The following is a 19,507-nucleotide window of genomic DNA, read 5'->3' on the forward strand; positions in this document are numbered from 1 at the left end:
GAGGAGGTGAAGTGGGGATGGGGCCTCAGGGCAGAGCGGGGGTGGAGCACCACTGGGAAAAAGAAAAATTCAGTGCCTATGGCACCGTCCCCAACATCGCAGTCCCTAGGGGCGCAAAGAGCTGCACTGTGTCACCTGGGTTATGTCAGTGGCAATGTTGTTGTGACATTTGTTTATTCAGTTTTTGCAGCTTTTAACTGTCTATTCCTAGGAAACATTGGGGCCCTAAGATTTTTCACAGCCTGGCTTGGGAAATCTACTTCCACCACTATATTCCATGCTTCGAAATATCCCATGGCAGGACTACAGCAGCTGTCCGTGGCGATTTTGGCTAGTGGGGAGGAGATGGGGAGGGATGGTGTGGGGTTGATTACTCACAAAGCACTAGGACTGCACATGGTGTAGGTGTAGGTGTGTGAACAGAGTGACACACGGGAAGGCACGCACTCCGACAGTGTCACATGCAGACAGGCATCAGGCATGGTGGGGACATGTGCTCTCTGGTTCCACCTCCACCCGTAGCTTGGAGATCTGTCCTGAGCCTCCCAGATCCCCACCCTCTAGTCCAGTCAGGGCAGGGGGCCAAAGCAAGGACCCAAGCACCAAAAGCTCCACTGCAAGGAGGCACCATCTGCCAGATCTTTCCCCGGGGCACGAGCAGGCAGTGGCCAGTTGGCACTGGCTCCCCATTGCTCTGGAACTGTTCTCATGCAGCACGGCAAGCCTTGGGAGAGCTGTGAGCAGGCACTGGCCCACCAGGAGGTCCCTCCGCTCTGGTGGCACTAGGGTTTCCAACCCCAATTTGTTGTGAAGCCATTTCCTCAGGTCCTCTCCGGGTTTCTCCACTGTCTCTCGTGACCAGCCAACTATGAACTGGGACTAAATGGTTTCATCATTTTTGGAGTTTTCTCCCACTTGTTATCTGGTCTGATCTGAACTGTTTGCAGAGCATCCTTGCAGCCAGGCAAATGACACAGAATTGGAGATTCAGGAGCCATGGGCTGCGAATGCCATCGGTTTCTTAGCAAAATATTGTTCTGCTACAGACCCCTCAAGAAGCTGAGCTCCATCAACTCTAGTCCCATGAATGGAAATTAAGGGCACTCAGGGCTCATCTGCATTACCAGAGGTCACCATGTTTGAATGGGACTGTGAAGACTCAGGTTAGTTGACATGATGCCAATTGCAACAAGGGTCACCACGTCTTGACATCCCTCATGGCCTCACATGACTCTGCAGCGGCACTGCCTCAGTTTTCCCCAGTTGCATCACCAATATGTCCACCAAGGGACTTGTTTTTATGTTTAAAGCCCTTACACACACACACACACACACACACACACACACACACACACAGTGGTCTGATTTATTAATGAAAAATTCAACAGAAAAGACACAGAAGGATCTTCACCCACGCTTCCCAGCCCCTCAGCTCCCCGTTCCTCTCGCAGAATGCTAAAGGAGACGCTAAGTTATTCCCAGATTAGTTCTTTATTGACTTTGTGTGTGGACAATTCACGGTTAAACTGGCAGCTACACAGCGTGTGCTATACAGTGCACAACACCCGCTGGCTGGAATTTATCATAATAAATTAGCATGTAAGTAACATCTCTAGTACGTTGTTTCCATCTCTCACATGTAGCTAAAATCACTCATCTGTGGGTCACCGTGGGGAGACTAAACTCTCACACCCCACTTGCCAGCCACTGAACCCCAATATTTCCCCCATAATCCCTTTCCCGGGTGCGGCCTGGAGCTGGTTAGCTGATGGGGACTCTGGCTAGGAATGGCTAGGAGGGTATTAATTTTTCAGTAACGTTATGCTGCGTGTAACGTCTTTATCATTGTGGACATCCATGGCCACATGGGAACTTTGCTGTGCTCTCCCCTGACATGGTAACTCTGCTCCCACTGTCCTGCTCTTCCATCCCTGCTCCCAACAGGCACCCTGCTCCTTCGCCCCGCACTGTTCAGAGCTCAGAACAAGAGTGAAACTGACCCCTTCTGAAGGGCTGTGGCAGTAGCTCTTCAGAGCCGGTTAATTACACTCTTACCTCTGCCCCTCCGCCCCTGGCGCTGTGCTGATGGAGGGATAAAGGGGCAGCACCAGCCCCTTCTGGAGACAGAAGGTTACAGAAGGATGCACCCACTCCCTTCTGTCTCCCTGACCCAGGAGTGGGGAGGGGGCACACTTGGGGGAGGGGGCGGGACTGGGTGGGAAGAGGCGGAGCTGGGGTGGGGGCTTAGGAGAAGGAGTCAGGTGGAGGTGAGGCCTAAGGCGGGGCGGGGACTTGAGCATCCCTGGGGCCGGAGGAAGTCAATGTCTGTGCCACTGACTTGGAATTAGCCAAAGCGGCCAGTCTCAGGCCTGATGGTGATAGAAAAGGATGTCTCAGGTCACAGAAATGATTTAATCAATGAAATTATATTTCTAATAACGGAGCTAGTGCAGACGGGGACACATGTAGCATTTGCTTGGGTCCCAGCACGTATCGGGATAACAGGGAACAAAATGGCAGACAAACCAGCTGAATATGCTGGAAGGAATGGAAAGATAGACACAGGAATACCCTTGAGCGAACAAGAATTCCAAAGCCTCGTACAGAAAAATGTGTAAGCGGAATGGCAAAACCAAATGAGATTAATGAAAAACGAGGACGATTTTTGGAATTGTGCCCTAGAGTTGGGGATAACAACACCCTTCAGGGCCTGGAGCGGGACAGTGAAGTGATTTTGTTAGCGTACTAACTGGGCATGATGGTTCACACACAAAAACGTTGTGCATAAATAGACACAAAGATGAACTCTATGTGCTCTGTAAGGAGACAAACCAATGGGTCCCCTTTTCAGGGCAGGCGAGGGTTTGAACTTTTGAACGGGAAAAGCTTTCTGAGGAACACAAACATCTTAACAGAACGTAACTTTTGTTACCTTATTCAGTAAAAAGAGCAGAGAAATGGGGTTGTACCAGAAAGCCGCTGTTACATTACCTGCAGGACGCAGGGCGGAGTAAGAGGCTATAAACCACAAATTACAGCTGGTGGCGGCTATACTCTATTCAGTCAAGTCTGCTTCACCATTAAGAAAAAGAGAAAAAGAAAGAACAAAGGAGATGCTGCCGGAGAGGGAAGCCAGGGCTAGGCACTGCGGGTGGCTGAAGGACCAGAGCGAAGGATGACCTGTTGACCTATGGTTAGGGACTCTGTGTTGGGGACTCATGGAGGGCTGTTTGAATTATTTTGTGATTAAGGACTCTGAGGATGGCATGAAATGATTTGATATCACATCAGCTCCAGGGAGGGTGCTGTGAGCTGCACAGAGACTGTGTGCAATGTTGAAAGGGCCTGTAAGAAGGAACAGGGGCAGGGTACCTGCAAAGTGATCCTCGCTATGGTGGGGGGCTCAGTAAGCAGCCACACACACACACACACTACAGGGATCATATAGGTACCTAAAACCGATTAATCTGGGTTTTTTGCTACATCAAAATATCTGAAACTGTTTTAACAGAGTTCACACACAAACTGGCATGCATTGAACTAAACTGGTTTGAAAATACGTGTCTATGAGAAAGTTGCACTGGTTTACCTAAAGATGCAACTTTAATTCAATCTAGTTAAACAAGTGCCCAAGGCTCCGTGGATGTTCTGGTTTCACTTTAAACCTGACTTGTTTTGGTTTTGCATAAAGCCACTGGAAATTGGCTTAAGACAACCAAAAACGACCCCCTCTGACTCTGAAATGAGTGTCCACACAGTGGGTTGCACCACTTTTACTCAGCTGGTTTAAAACCAATTTAAATTAAACTGGTGCAACTTTCCTCATGTAGCCAAGACCCTGGTTAAACTGGTGCATGCCTGTGACACACCGGGCCTTAGTGTAAATGGGAATCCAACCTGGAAATTATTATTACTATTTCTTGTGGATGTTGCTGAAATGCCTAGGAGCCCCAGTCTGGGACCAGGACCCCCTTGCGGTAGGCCCTGTACAAACACAGACCAAAGCACTCACGTACCCCAACAGCTCACAGTTCAGGAGCAGTGTTGCAGCCACCTGCTTCCCTTTACCTTTGAATTTCTTCAGCATGTCCCTCATGCCCAGACAGTGCTCTGGGATAGACTGATAGAATCATAGAATATCATGGTTGGAAGGGACCTCAGGAGGTCATCTAGTCCCACCCCCTCTCAAAGTAGGACCGATCCCCAACTAAATCATCCCCGCCAGGGCTTTGTCAAGCCTGACCTTAAAAACTTCTAAGGAAGGAGATTCCACCACCTCCCTAGGTAACGCATTCCAGTGTTTCACCACTCTCCTAGTGAAAAAGTTTTTTCTAATATCCAACCTAAACCTCCCCCACTGTAACTTGAGACCATTACTCCTTGTTCTGTCATCAGCTACCACTGAGAACAGTCTAGATCCATCCTCTTTGGAACCCCCTTTCAGGTAGTTGAAAGCAGCTCTCAAATCCCCCCTCATTCTTCTCTTCCACAGACTAAACAATCCCAGTTCCCTCAGCCTCTCCTCATAACTCATGTGTTCCAGTCCCCTGGATTTTTGTTGCCCTCCGCTGGACTCTTTCCAGTTTTTCCACATCCTTCTTGTAGTGTGGGGCCCAAAACTGGACACAGTAATCCAGATGAGGCCTCAACAATGTCGAATAGAGGGGAACGATCACGTCCCTCGATCTGCTGGCAATGCCCCTACTTATACATCCCAAAATGCCAACAAGGGCACACTATTGACTCATATCCAGCTCCTTGTCCACTGTAACCCCTAGGTCCTTTTCTGCAGAACTCCTGCCTAGCCATTCAGTCCCTAGTCTGTAGCCGTGCATGGGATTCTTCCGTCCTAAGTGCAGGACTCTGCACTTGTCCTTGTTGAACCTCATCAGATTTCTTTTGGCCCAATCCTCTAATTTGTCTAGGGCTCTCTGTATCCTATCCCTACCCTCCAGCATATCTACCTCTCCTCCCAGTTTAGTGTCATCTGCAAACTTGCTGAGGGTGCAATCCACACCATCCTCCAGATCATTTATGAAGATATTGAACAAAACCGGCCCCAGGACCGACCCTTGGGGCACTCTACTTGATACCGGCTGCCAACTAGACATGGAGCCATTGATCACTAACCATTAAGCCCAACAATCTAGCCAGCTTTCGATCCACCTTATCGTCCATTCATCCAGCCCATACTTCTTTAACTTGCTGGCAAGAATACTGTGGGAGACCGTGTCAAAAGCTTTGCTAAAGTCAAGGAACAACACATCCACTGCTTTCCGCTCATCCACAGAGCCAGTTATCTCGTCATAGAAGGCAATTAGATTAGTCAGGCATGACTTGCCCTTGGTGAATCCATGCTGACTGTTCCTGATCACTTTCCTCTCCTCTAAGTGCTTCAGAATTTTTCCTTGAGGACCTGCTCCATGATTTTTCCAGGGACTGAGGTGAGGCTGACTGGCCTGTAGTTCCCGGATGACTGGAAAAAGGCTAATGTACTGCCCATCTTTAAAAAAGGGAAGATTCTTCTTCCCTTTTTTAAAGATGGGCAGTACATTAGCCTTTTTCCAGTCATCCGGGACCTCCCCCGATCGCCATGAGTTTTCAAAGATAATGGCCAGTGGCTCTGCAATCACATCCGCCAACTCCTTTAGCACTCTCGGATGCAGCGCATCTGGCCCCATGGACTTGTGCTCATCCAGCTTTTCTAAATAATCCCAAACCACTTCTTTCTCCACAGAGGGCTGGTCACCTCCTCCCCATGCTGTGCTGCCCAGTGCAGTAGTCTGGGAGCTGACCTCGTTCATGAAGACAGAGGCAAAAAAAGCATTGAGTACATTAGCTTTTTCCACATCCTCTGTCACTAGGTTGCCTCCCTCACTCAGTAAGGGGCCCACACTTTCCTTGGCTTTCTTCTTATTGCCAACATACCTGAAGAAACCCTTCTTGTTACTCTTAACATCCCTCGCTAGCTGCAACTCCAGGTGTGATTTAGCCTTTCTGATTTCACTCCTGCAAGCCCGAGCAATATTTTTATACTCTTCCCTGGTCATTTGTCCAATCTTCCTCTTCTTGTAAGCTTCTTTTTTGTGTTTAAGATCAGCAAGGATTTCACTGTGAAGCCAAGCTGGTTGCCTGCCATATTTACTATTCTTTCTACACATCGGGATGGTTTGTCCCTGTAACCTCAATAAGGATTCTTTAAAATACAGCCAGCTCTCCTGGACTCCTTTCCCCCTCATGTTGTTCTCCCAGGGGATCCTGCCCATTAGTTCTCTGAGGGAGTCAAAGTCTGCTTTTCTGAAGTCCCGGGTCCGTATTCTGCTGCTCTCCTTTCTTCCTTGTGTCAGGATCCTGAACTTGACCATCTCATGGTCACTGCCTCCCAAGTTCCCATCCACTTTTGCTTCCCCTACTAATTCTTCCCAGTTTGTGAGCAGCAGGTCAAGAAGAGCTCTGCCCCTATTTGGTTCCTCCAGCACCTGCACCAGGAAATTGTCCCCTACACTTTCCAAAAAAGTCCTGGATTGTCTGTGCACCGCTGTATTGCTCTCCCAGCAGATATCAGGGTGATTGAAGTCCCCCATGAGAACCAGTGCCTGCGATCTAGTAACTTCCGTTAGTTGCCTCGTCCACCTCATCCCCCTGCTCCGGTGGACTATAGCAGACTCCCACCACGACATCACCCTTGTTGCTCACACTTCTAAACTTAATCCAGAGACTCTCAGGTTTTTCTGCAGTTTCACACCGGAGCTCTGAGCAGTCATACTGCTCCCTTACATACAGTGCAACTCCCTCACCTTTTCTGCCCTGCCTATCCTTCCTGAACAGTGTATATCCATCCATGACAGTACTCCAGTCATGTGAGTTATCCCACCAAGTCTCTGTTATTCCAATCACGTCATAATTCCTTGACATCACCAGGACCTCCAGTTCTCCCTGCTTGTTTCCAAGGCTTTGTGCATTCGTATATAAGCACTTGAGAGAACCTGCTGATCGCCCCCTCATTCTCAGTATGAGGCAGGAGCCCTCCCCTCACAGACGTTCCTGCCTGTGCTTCCTCCCGGTATCCCGCTTTCCCACTTACCTCAGGGCTTTGGTCTCCTTCCCCCAGTGAACCTAGTTTAAAGCCCTCCTCACTAGATTAGCCAGCCTGCTTGCGAAGATGCTCTTCCCTCTCATCGTTAGGTGGAGCCCGTCTCTGCCTAGCACTCCTCCTTCTTGGAACACCATCCCATGGTCAAAGAATCCAAAGCCTTCTCTCCGACACTACCTGCTTAGCCATTCGTTGACTTCCACGATTCAACGGTCTCTACCCAGGCCTTTTCCTTCCACGGGGAGGATGGACGAGAACGCCACTTGTGCCTCAAACTCCTTTATCGTTCTTCCCAGAGCCATGTAGTCTGCAGTGATCCGCTCAAGGTCATTCTTGGCGGTATCATTGGTGCCCACGTGGAGAAGCAGGAAGGGGTAGCGATCGGAGGGCTTGATGAGTCTCGGCAATCTCTCCATCACATCGTGAATCTTAGCTCCTGGCAAGCAGCACACTTCTCGGTTTCCCGGTCAGGGTGGCAGATAGATGACTCAGTCCCCCTCAGGAGAGAGTCCCCGACCACCACCACCCGCCACCTCCTCTTGGGAGCGGTGGTCATGGAACCCCCAACCCTAGGACAGTGCGTCTCATGCCTTCCAATCGGCGGAGTCTCCTTCTGCTCCCTTCCCTCAGACGTATCATCTAATCCACTCTCCGCATTAGGACCTGTGGAGAGAACATGAAAACGGTTGCTTACCTGTATCTGCGCTGCTGGTACATGGACGGTCCCCTTTCTTCTTCTGGAGGACACATGCTGCCAAATTTCTTCACCGTCCTCCTGTCCCCACTGTGCAGCCTGCTCTGAATCTTCAGAACATTGTGTCCGTAGAAGCATGTCCTGACGTCTGTCCAGGAAATCTTCCGTTTCTCTTACGCAATGTAGGGTCGATACCTGTGCTGTAATCCTCTTTCAGTGCCACGGAGCAAGCCTCTGGAGCCTGAAATGTCACAGCTTCACACCTGGGAAGAAGACGTTCCAGCAGGTCAGCACAGAGCCCCCGGCTCATCATCGGCTAATGCCTGCAGCTGGACAAGCAGAGCAGCCAATCCCCTGCAAGGAGCCGGTTGCATTGTGAAACGTCTGTGTGTGGATTGTCTCCATGCCCTCTCCGGGTTCACTTTCCGGGGATATCCCAGCCAACAGCCCTGAGCCTGAGGCCACTTTGTGCTGTCAGCACAAAATAGGCAGCCCAGCCATCCAGGGGAGGATCAACACAGCATAAGGGGGGGGCCTCCCGGTGCATGGAGCTGGCAGAACAGCCCCTCTGCTGCTCCCCTCCCCAAGGCTGGCATAGACCCTGATAGCAGGCATGGCCAGAGCCTCCCTGCTGACAACCCCCAGCCACTGTGACAGCCCTTCGGACCATTAGCACCCCCTTCTGGGGTTGCACTGTGCACCCCTTGACTGGGGATGCGGATCAGGGCCAATTACTTTACTAGCAGCGGTGTCCATTGACTATTAGGCTCATTTCAAATTAATAATCATGCCCCAGAAATCTGAGTCCAAGCGCTATACTCTTCCGGTCAGGGCAGAGAACTATAGCAGGGGATGCATGTGTCCAGTCACAGCAGCCTGAATTCTGAATGTAAATTACACCCAACCAACTGCTCACGGAATAGCTACTGGTCAAGGATTACCTGCAGTCATTGATCAGTAGCCACTCCCAGGCAGAGAGAGAGATGAAATTAATGTACTAATTAATTCATCAAGAAACATTCTCAGCTCCAATCAGACCAATAACATGGTGCATTTCTACAGCAACTCAACCCGAAGCAAACACTAACTGGTATATCATCCCTCAAGTGCAGCCACCTCTGGGGTGGGAGCTGGCAACCAATGAGCACACAGCATGCTCCACAATAGTGGATGGGACTTGGGGTTTGGGGTACCAGGGTGAATGGATTCTGCTCTTCGTAAATGTGCCAGGAATTCTTTACTGTCCGCGCGCACAGACGGGACCTCTCCTGGTTAGCTCCCATCATTAGTGAGCTATGTGAGACTTCCCCTGGGAAGAAAACCAGGGCGGGGTGGAACCCGTGTTTGCAGGAAGACTGGGGGCTGCAAATCTCCTTCTTAGCCCCTTGAAGTAGCCACACCTGTTAACAGGAGCAAACGGGACACGCACCTGCTCAAGGTGCTTTTCATGCTCGAAAAGGAGACACAGAAAAGTGCTGTGCGCTTTAGCCAGTGCAGAGAGCTGGCCAGCGCCCCCTGGCGCGAACCCCCATGAACACAGAGGGGAGGAGGCTCCAGGGTGAGGGCCTGGCCTACCACCTGGGAGACTTGCGTGCAATTCCCTCCTCTGCCACAGGCTCTCATGTCAGCTTGGGCAAGTCATATCGTTTCTCTGGACCTCAGTTTCCCTTCTGTAAAATGGGGATAATAATGCTTCCCTGGGGTGGGTGAGAGACTAAATGCACTGAAGATGAAGAGGTGCTCAGCTGCTATGGTAACAGGACCCATCGAAGGACCTAACCTCGGTATGATCTGCTCATTCCACAGCTCTGTATTCTCCTCCGTCAGCTCAGAATGAATGGTAATTCCGTACAGAGTAACTTCCTTCTCCCAGGACCCAGATGTAGCTGTTAGCATCCACCCAGCAGCCGCCACCTAAAGAATCTGTTGGGAAAGTGCTGGGATCACTGGGCTAGAGGCCACTCCTGTCCCACTGTCATAACTGTAAAGGGTGGGGTAATCACCTGTCTGCATACAGGGCTATAAAATCCCCCCTGGCCAGAGGCAACACCCTTTCACCTGCAAAGGGTTAAGAAGCTAAGGTAACCCTGCTGGCACCTGACCCAAATGACCAATGAGGGGACAAGATACTTTCAAATCTGGGGGCATGGGGAACAAAGGGTTTTTCCATCTGTGTGATGCTTTTGCTGGGAACAGATCAGGAATGCAGTCTTACAACTCCTGTAAAGTTAGTAAGTAATCTACCTAGAAATGCGTTAGATTTCCTTTTGTTTAATGGCTGGTAAAATTAGCTGTGCTGAATGGAATGTATATTCCTGGTTTTTGTGTCTTTTTGTAACTTAAGGTTTTGCCTAGAGGGATTCTCTATGTTTTGAATCTGATTACCCTGTAAGGTATTTACCATCCTGATTTTACAGAGGTGATTCTTTTACCTTTTCTTTAATTAAAATTCTTCTTTTAAGAACTTGATTGATTTTTCATTGTTCTTAAGATCCAAGGGTTTGGGTCTGTGTTCACCTGTACAAATTGGTGAGGATTCTTATCAAGCCTTCCCCAGGAAAGGGGGTGTAGGGCTTGGGGGGATATTTTTGGGGGGAAGACGTCTCCAAGTGGGCTCTTTCCCTGTTCTTTGTTTAAAACGCTTGGTAGTGGCAGCATACGGTTCAAGAACAAGGCAAAGTTTGTACCTTGGGAAAGTTTTAACCTAAGCTGGTAAGAATATGTTTAGGGGGTCTTGCATGCAGGTCACCACATCTGTACCCTAGAGTTCAGAGTGAGGAAGGAACCTTGACACCCGCTCTTCTCAGATCTCTCTGGGGCACCGTTTGGGTTTAAAAGACAATGGCATTGATCTTTGCAGCTCACAGTCCACCCCATGGACCTGAATGAAAGTGGTGGGGCAGTCACAGGGTAACATCCCACCCTGCATGTTAGCTAACACAGGTTAGATGTCACTTCTCCTGCCCCTCTTGAAAGGTGCTCAGCTGAGCTAGTGCGGGGGCAGGGAGCCACCAGAGAATGGACGCAAACTCGCACATTCACCTTAGGTGCCATGGTGCCTTGCTCTGGCCCTGAGAAATCATAGTTCTTCTACTCCCTGGAAGAAATAATGGAACCGATGGTGTCCAGCCCTACCTGGGGGAAGGAGTGGCCAGGAGCCCTACCAGGCTCAGACGCAGCATCCTGACTGCAGGGGCTTCTCTTTCCTATGGGCACTTCCCATCATCAAAGGGGGCAGGGAGCAGTCAGGGCCATGTCCTCCCACTGGCCAGCAGAGCAGGTTGGATGCACTGGGTGTAACGCATTGCATCCTCTGGACCTAAGGGGTGGGGTGGGGGGTGTCCTCTCCCTACACACCTCGAAGCACCAGCAGGAGCTGTGCCGCCCTGGAGACCAATCCTGCTCTAATGCCCCCTGGGGGCAGGGTGATTCTGCGCCCCTCTCCCAGCAGGGGCCAGAGCCTCCTAGGCACAAGCTGGTGTTAGTAAAGCAGAGAATTGAATGCAGTGGGAAGAGTCAGACACACCCAGACTCCAGTGTCAGGGGATCTAACCCTAACTCCTGGACTCCAGTGTCCTGGGATCTAAGTCCCTTTCCCTTCTGCCTGTCTGGAGAGAGGGGATCTCTGCCACCCGCTCATCTTGAGCAATCCGTCTGCTGACTGCTGGAACTTCTCCCTTATCTCCAGGATCAGCTTGTCCAGAGAGGATCTCAGCTCTAGAAGTCTAATTAGGTTTCCGTTGATTCTCTGCAGGATTATCTTCTCTTCCTGTTCCAGCTTCTGCAGAAGCAGCTTCTCCTCCTCAGCCAGCAGTTGGTGCAGCTTCCCAAATTCAGTCACAATCCTCTCTCTCTTTTTCTTAACTACCTCCTTTGGAAAGAAAAACACACAGGAACAAGAAGAGGAAGTATCAACGGCATGGATTAAAATCATAAACCACTGGAGTAACTGAGAGGATATACAAAATCACAGTGCATCTTAACCAGGAGGCATTTACTTAACAAGACAACTAAAGAAAAACCAATATGTTTCCACACAGCTTGAGCTCCAGCTTCATCTCCATGGTATACCAGGGATGAGACCCTAGTTGGAACTGTCTGCAGCACAGAGACATCTAGTGGCTGAATAATGTACTAGAAGTAAATATCATCACACCTTTCAGAGGTACAAAGTTTAGGGTGTATACGTCCACCATCAAGGCCTACACTAATCAATCAGATTAGATCTCTTTGATAAAACACGATCATTTGTTCTTGTTGCCTACTTTGCTTCAGTCTTCACACAAAAAATAACATGTGACCAGACGACTAGCAAAGTTATCATAGACAATAAAGGGGAACGGACGCAGATTGGGATAAGAAAAGAAAATATCAGAGATCTTCTGAGTAAGTTGAATGAATCCAAGTCAGCAGGGCCTTATGCTCTTCACCCCAGGATGCTGAAGGAATTAGCTGAAGAAATCTCAGAGCCATTTGCAAACTTATGGATGACAGGAGAGGTCCCAGAAGACTGGAGAAGGGCTAATGTAGTGCCCATCTTTTAAAAGGGGGGAAAGGAGGCGCTGAGGAATTATAGACCAGTCAGCCTGACCTTGATACCTGTGAAGCTGCTAGAGCAATGTATAAAACATTAAATTTGCAAATACCAGAAGGATGAAGGGGTGCTCACTGGCAGCCAGCATGAATTTACTAAGAACAAATCACACCAAACTAGCTTGATTTCCTTCTTTGAGAGGGTAACTGGTTTGGTGGATAGGGGGAATGCGGTGGACATAATATACCTGGACTTCAGCAAGGCTCTTGACACAGTCCCACGTGACATTCTGATAAGTAAGCTAGAGAAATGTGGGCTCGGTGGAACAACCATTACATGGATACATAATTGATCAAATAACTGCAAACAAAGAGTAACTGTCGGATGAAGTGGGCTTTAGCCCACAAGAGCTTATGCCCAAATAAATTTGTTAGTCTCTAAGGTGCCACAAGTCCTCCTTGTTCTTTTTATTAATGGAATGATGTCAGATTGGAAGGAGGTCTCAAGTGGGGTTCCACTTGGATCTGTTCTGAGTCCGTGTTGTTTAATATTTTTATTAATGACCTGGATGTAGGTATAGAGAGCACACTGATCAGATTTGCAGATGACCCAAAGCAAGGGAAGGGAGGCAGAGAGGATTGCAGATACTTTGGAGGATAGAGCTAAAATTCAGAGGGATCGTGATAAATTGGAGAACTGGGCTAGACAACAAAATGAAATTCAACAAAGACAAATGTGAGGTGCTAGACTTAGGGAAGAAAAACCAAATGCACAAATACAGAATGGGGAGAAACTGGCTTGGCAGCAGTACTGCTGAGAAGGATCTGGGAGTTGGGGCAGATCACAACCTCGACATGAGTCAGCAATGTGATGCTGTTGCAAAAAAAGCAAATGCAGTTTTAGGTTGCATTAACAGAGTCATGTGCAAGTCACAGGAGGTGATAGTACCGCTCTACTCAGCCCTGGTTAGGCCTCAGCTACAGTACTATGTCCAGTTTTGGTCACCAGTGTGTAGAAAGGATGTGGAGAAACTGGAAAGGATCCAGAGGCGAGCAACAAAGATGATCAAAGGGATGGAATGCAAGCCATAGGAGCAAAGGCTGAAGGACCTGGGTATGTTTAGTGTGGAAAAGAGGAGATTAAGGGGGGACATGATAGAGGGCAGTCTTCAAATACTTGAAAGGCTGCCATAAAAAAGATGGAGAAAAGTTGTTCTCTCTTGCCACAGAGGCAGGACAAGAGGCAATGGGTTCAAACTACAGCGCAGCAGAGTTAGATTAAATCTCAGGAAAAACTTGCTAAGTGTAAGAGCAGGAGGCCAATGGAACAGAGGCCTAGGGAGGTTGTGGAAGCTCCTTCATTGGAGGTTTCCAAAGGAGGCTGGAGCTGCCTCTCTGGGATGGTTTAGACACAACAAATCCTGCATCATGGCAGGGGTTACACTAGATGATTCAGTCTAACTCGAGAGGGAATTATTACACCGTGTTTAAATAAAATGGTCTCTAGATGGCAGCAGATGCTATGGAATAGGACGGGGCTGCTCTGCTCAGCCCAGCGCAGTGAGTGCATTACAGCCCCTTTGAATTGGTTCAGAGGCTGTAGACCACCATGCCCGGCCTTCTTCAAAGCAGCCGCTGCGCAGGGCCAAGCAGCCCATCTGTGCAGGCTCAGGAGAGCGGTATCCAGCCCTGCGCCTTTGGCTGCTCAGTCCCCAGCGCGTCTAGCGCTGGTTAGCGACACCCTGCGCCTGGTCCCGTCTAATGACCTGTGTGGCCTGTGTGAGCGGAGCTGGGATCCCAGGTCCTGCCGCACGGCAACTGCTGCCAACACCTGGCTCTCCCTGGACTGGGCCCTTCTTGGCAGCCGCGGAAGGAGGCGCAAGGCCTGGAGTGGGATCTCTTCACACTCAGACTGAAACAAAAGGGGAGATCTCAGCCCAGGGGGGCTGGGTGGCCCTGCGTACCTAAGCCACTCTGCGAGCTCTCCCCCATCCCCCGCCCCAGCCCCAGAGGTGATCCCCCAGTGCAGGGGGCAGCTGGCGTGGGGAAGTTTTCACTGCCACTGTCCCAGCACATCTGCTCCCCAGGCCGCTGAGTCAGACCTGGAGCATCACAGCTCTTGTGGGCCTCGTGATAGCTGGTGTTTTCCCAGATGCCAGAGCCAAGGGCTGCAGGAGAAGCTCAGCTTTCAGTTTCATTCAGAAGCACCTTTCTGGCCCTCATGGGCACAGGGAAAAGCTTGAAAATGTGAAGTGAGGTCACCCCGGGAACATGGGCATTGCCAGATTGGCTCAGAGCCCAGTGTCCTGTCTGTGACAGTGGCCAGGACCAAACCCTTCAGAGGAAGGTGGAAGGACCCACCCGGCCGTAGCAAATGGGGACAATCTGCCCCTCACTTAGGTCTCATCCTGGTCTCTAACAGAGACTGGTTCAAACCCTGATGCACCAGGTTCAATATCCCTTCCCACGTTTCTATTGTCGTTAATTATGACCCTAAAGGCTTGAAGACCACAAGGCAAATAAAAAGAACCCTTCCAATTTCTTTACTTTGTCATGATTTTTAAGCCTCTCTCAGGCCTTCTAGGGGCATGCCACATGAGTTGTGGGTGCTCAGGGTGCTTTCACATGCACTAATTTGCATGGAATATGAATTGGGGAAAAAATAACCCTCATATACAAATCCAGGGCACGCCAGGGCTGCTGTGTTGTGCCCCTGGAGGAGAGATTTCCTAACCCTTGAGTCAAACAAGGCACAGTCACAGGGCATGTTTCATAACACCCTCCTCAGCCTCTACGTCCCCACATCTGTGCCAACACTGCAACCAAGGGATACTGTTATCTTGAGGATCACATGCTGTAAACAAGCTGATTCATAGAATCCCAGGCCAGAAGGGATCGTTGTGATCATTCTAGTCTGACCTCCTGTGTGACACACGACACAGAACTGCTCCACAATCATTCCTAGAGCAGAGCTTTTAGAAAAACATCCCAGCTTGATTTAAAAATTGCCAGTGATGGAGAATCCTTGGTAAATTGTTCCAGTGGTAAATTACCATCACTTAAAAAATTGTGCCTTTTTTCCAGTCTGAATGTGTCTAGCTTCAACTTGTAGCCATTGGATCACATTTCTCTGATAGACTGCAAAGCCCAATATCAAATATTTGTCCCCCAAGTCACCCCTTAACCATTTCTTTTTTAAGCTAAATAGATTTATTTTACTAATAACCTGCCAGTTTGTTGGGTGAAATTCTCTGCCTCCTGCCTACAGGAGGTCAGACTAGGTGGTATCTTCTGGCCCCAAATCTGTAAAAAGTGAGAGATCTTTGAAAGTCAGATTTCTTTGTTATTGCTGATGCTCCTTGCTTATTCTTTGCATCTGGTTCCTGCTCCCTCTAATCAAAGGACTCAGCTTCACTTTTATTTGTAGTCAGTTTCACTTTCAGGCTTTTCCCGGGCAGGGAGAATAGCCATTAGTTTAAAATAGGGCCGATTGTGCTGCCAACTCTCGTGACTTTTATCGTGATTACTGGTATGATGCGTAAAGCCCAAGCTTAAAGAAAAATAATGATTGTCCCCTATTGTTCTCCAGTTCAGTTACTTTGTGAATTTCCCAGTACTTTGTGCCTAGTCACTCTGACTGTTTTCCCTGGTATAGTCAGTTTCCTTTGTTTCTGTGGGTCTCTCATGGCAACAGGGGGGATTTTTCATACACAAATATTGTTATGGATTTTTTTAAAATTGGCCAAGGAGCAGATGTGGTACCTGAAATTATTATTAATTTTAAAGTAATTTATCTTGTTTTTAATAACTATATTTCAGGTTGACAGTGTTCTCTTAAATGTGGGCATCGATGTCAGAAGTGTCCTTCTTAATACAGGAACCCAAACACCTGCCTTGCATTCCTGGGTTTTTGTCCTCTCCACCATTGCATGTTTCTGAACTTCATCCACCTCTTTCAACAACAGTTCCAGGGATTTCTGGAGTTTGATCTGACAAGAAAAATAAATCCAGTCAATTCTCCTAAAGTATTGACCCATCTCTGCTGGACTTGATCTCAGCTATTTGCATTTCCTATCAAACTGGTTGAAAAGTGCACCCCAGTCTGTGATGGGGTACCTAGAACCTGTTTCAGGGGTTGGCAAGGAGAGAGTTAACATTTCTAACAGCTGATCCACCCCTACTGCCCAGACAATCCCTCCATTGAGATCAGGCAGCTGTGATCTTTCCTCCGCTCAGGGAGTATTAACTGTCTTCCTGCCAGTCCCTGAATAGGCTTCTATACAACTCAGTCACAGGGGCTGAGATTCTTCATTATTCACAGCAGTTTAATGCCTTCCCACTACAGGTGCGTTTCAGGAGCAATCTGTGCAAAAAGGGGCCTGTCATTTCGTGGACCCCAAGTTGCCCCTGCATGTCTTTGCATGCCCCGTTCCTGCATTTCCACGTGTGCACAAAAATATGCATGTTGGATTTATGTGAGCAAAATTAGTGACCGATTAACAATCCAGATTGTGATCCCAGATCCTGCTGCTCTGTGGCTCTCTGGCAGTGCCAAGCAGCTGAAAAGCTGGTTTCACTGACCGCCTTGGGATTGCCCTTGCATAAGGGGAATCCCTGTGTGGTAAAGGTGCTACAGCTCTACACCCCTTCGTCCTGGCCTGCAGTGTAGGGGGCACGAATGGAGAGGAGGGAATGGCCAAGGCACCTCTGTGCTCCAGCTATTCCCTGCTGCCAAAACGACCCTAGGAGCCCAGATCAATCCCCAGCCCCAAAATCCCGTGGCTGCCAAGGTGGGGAGCAGCCACCTCTGCCCTCCCTCTTCATGTCTGGAGCGGCACTAAGCCCCGCTCAGAAGCTCGGCTGCTGTTTCTCCAGGCTCTGGCTTGAGCGGGAGACTGGGAGTGAAGTGGTTAAGACAGTGGTCCCCCAATTTTTTACCTCACGTCCCCCTTTACCTGTCTCCACGCCCTCCCCACCCCCTCCAGATTCAGGGCTGGGAGCGGGGCCGCAGCTCCAGGCGTGGGGGACACGGACAAGGGTAAGGGGACTGAGGCTGGGGCCACAGCTAGGTTTGGGGCGGGGAAGCTGGGGCACCAGATGCGGGCCTGGCAGCTGGGGCCAGCAGCTGGGGCTGGGGCCAGGAGTAGAGCTGGGTGGCATGCCCTACCTGCCCCGCCATGAGGGCTGGCCTGGGCCCCAGCTGGCCCCCCTGGGGAGCACACACACACACACACACCCCAGTTTGGGGACTTCTGGGTTAAGGGGAGCAGGATGGCTCAGGGGAACTATGGAATAAGAAACGGGGGTCCAGTCCCAGGTAGTTGTGCCCAAAGCCTGTTGCCATCTGCTGGCCGCTCTGTGGCCTGCACGGAATGAGTTGCTGGGTCTCAGCCCAGCCCTAGTGAGGCAGGGGTTCACATCGCAAAACCACCATCACAGCTGGCACCAAATGGGCAGGCTCAGTCAGCAGTGAATGGGCTATTGAAACTGAATTGCCCTCCCTCACCCCACCGCCCCATAAGACTGAGTCACAGTTGTAGTGGAGGGTGTCCCCAGAATGCAGACAACCTGGCCACGCCCCCTTTTCCCTGGCCACGCCCCCTACACTGGAAGATGGAGGGGTGTGTCGGGGAAGCTGTGGATTAAGTGGGGACCTTGCTGTCCTGGGAGAGCTCTTCCAGCACAGCTCGAGCTGTCAATCTTGGTTGGCCGTATTCCTGGATGTTTCATCCCATGACATAATCTTTAATTCCTGGAGACTCCAGGACACCCCTGGAGGGTTGGAGACCCTCAGCCCAGCACCCCTCTACCTTGTACACCTGGGCCACCTCCTCAATGGGGTAGACATTGTGAGGCCAGTGTGACAGGGTCTCTCGACACACCACACAGATGGCCTCCCCGTCTTCTTCACAGAAGAGCTTGAACTTCTCCTCGTGTTTCCCGCAGAGCGCCTCTGGCTGCCCCTTGGCTGGCAGCAGCCCCAGCTGCTTGATGGTCTCTACGATATTGGCCAGCTGCTTGTTGGGCCTGACATTGCTCTTGTGAAAGGCCGCCCGGCACTGGGGGCAGGACACGGGCCCCCTGGCCCGAGCCCCTTCTCCTGGCAGTAGGTGGTGATGCATGCCCTGCAGAAGTTGTGCCCACAGTCTATGCTCACGGGGTCACTCATGTACTCCAGGCAGATGGAGCAAATTGCCTCCTCCTGCAGCTTCTCCAGCGGGTTCGCCAAGGCCATGGTGGCAGCTGCTGTGTGGCAGTTTCCGGGTCACATTCACTTTCCCATTGCACAGGGGAGGAGTCACGTTACTGGTGCGGGCGGGACTATGCTAATACCGTGAGCTAGCTCCAGCACCTGGTGAGCTGTTACAGCTCGCTCTGACAGCCGGTGGTGCTCAGATCAGAGACCTGGCCAGCCAGAGCACTAGCTAGAGCAGCGTTGGCTGTCAGTGCCACAGAGCTGCACTCAGAGATCTCAGAGCGGGGCTCACAGTGCCTGGAAGGAGGATGCTGCCTTGCGACAGACGTGTGGCTGATTCCAGTGACCCAGCCAGGCAGGAAAATTTCATTTGCCCTGAGGGATGCATTCTTTTTTAAAGTAATCTTGATAATATGAGCAATTTGGGAACGGGTGAGAAGGTAGCGCATCCGTGCACTAAGTTAGTCATGTGGCTATAACTAAAAAGCTGAATGAGGTCGGGCTATGACTCTATCCCTGTGATTTAAATACAACGTGGGCATTAGTCAGTGAAAATGATTGAAGCAAAGGGTGGCAGATAAGAAAAGACATGCTGGGTATCAAACAAAGAACCAGCATTCTGCAAATGAAGTTAGACTGGTCAAGCTCCAATAGTGTATTTTAATTAACCACTTTAATGTTACGAGCCAGAACCTCAGATGGTGTACATCAGCATCCCTCCACTGAAGACAAGTCAGCTGGGCTGATTTACACTGGCTGAGGATGTAGTCCTGTAGGTGTCAGCGAATGCTTTTAGGTACTTATTGGGCTTCCAAAGTGTTTTGAAAAGTGATTTACTCTGATTTTTAAGGGTGATGCTGCAGTGAGAATGGATAACATCATAATGTGAGCGAGGGACCACACACTACACAGTGACCAGTGTCTGTGGGATTGCAGAGAATGAGACAATGACACGTAACATTCTACTTAAAAGTCAAAAATTGGTTGTATA

The 19,507-nt window shown here is 49.9% G+C and overlaps 1 pseudogene; it reads right to left on the minus strand.

The window, feature by feature from the left end:
• Positions 1-2,987: 2,987 nt before the first annotated feature.
• On the minus strand, positions 2,988-18,555 carry LOC142000574 (E3 ubiquitin-protein ligase TRIM58-like; annotated as a pseudogene).
• Positions 18,556-19,507: the final 952 nt, after the last annotated feature.

This window comes from Natator depressus, chromosome 17 (assembly GCF_965152275.1).
Source record: "Natator depressus isolate rNatDep1 chromosome 17, rNatDep2.hap1, whole genome shotgun sequence".
In the NCBI taxonomy this organism is placed as follows: domain Eukaryota; kingdom Metazoa; phylum Chordata; order Testudines; family Cheloniidae; genus Natator; species Natator depressus.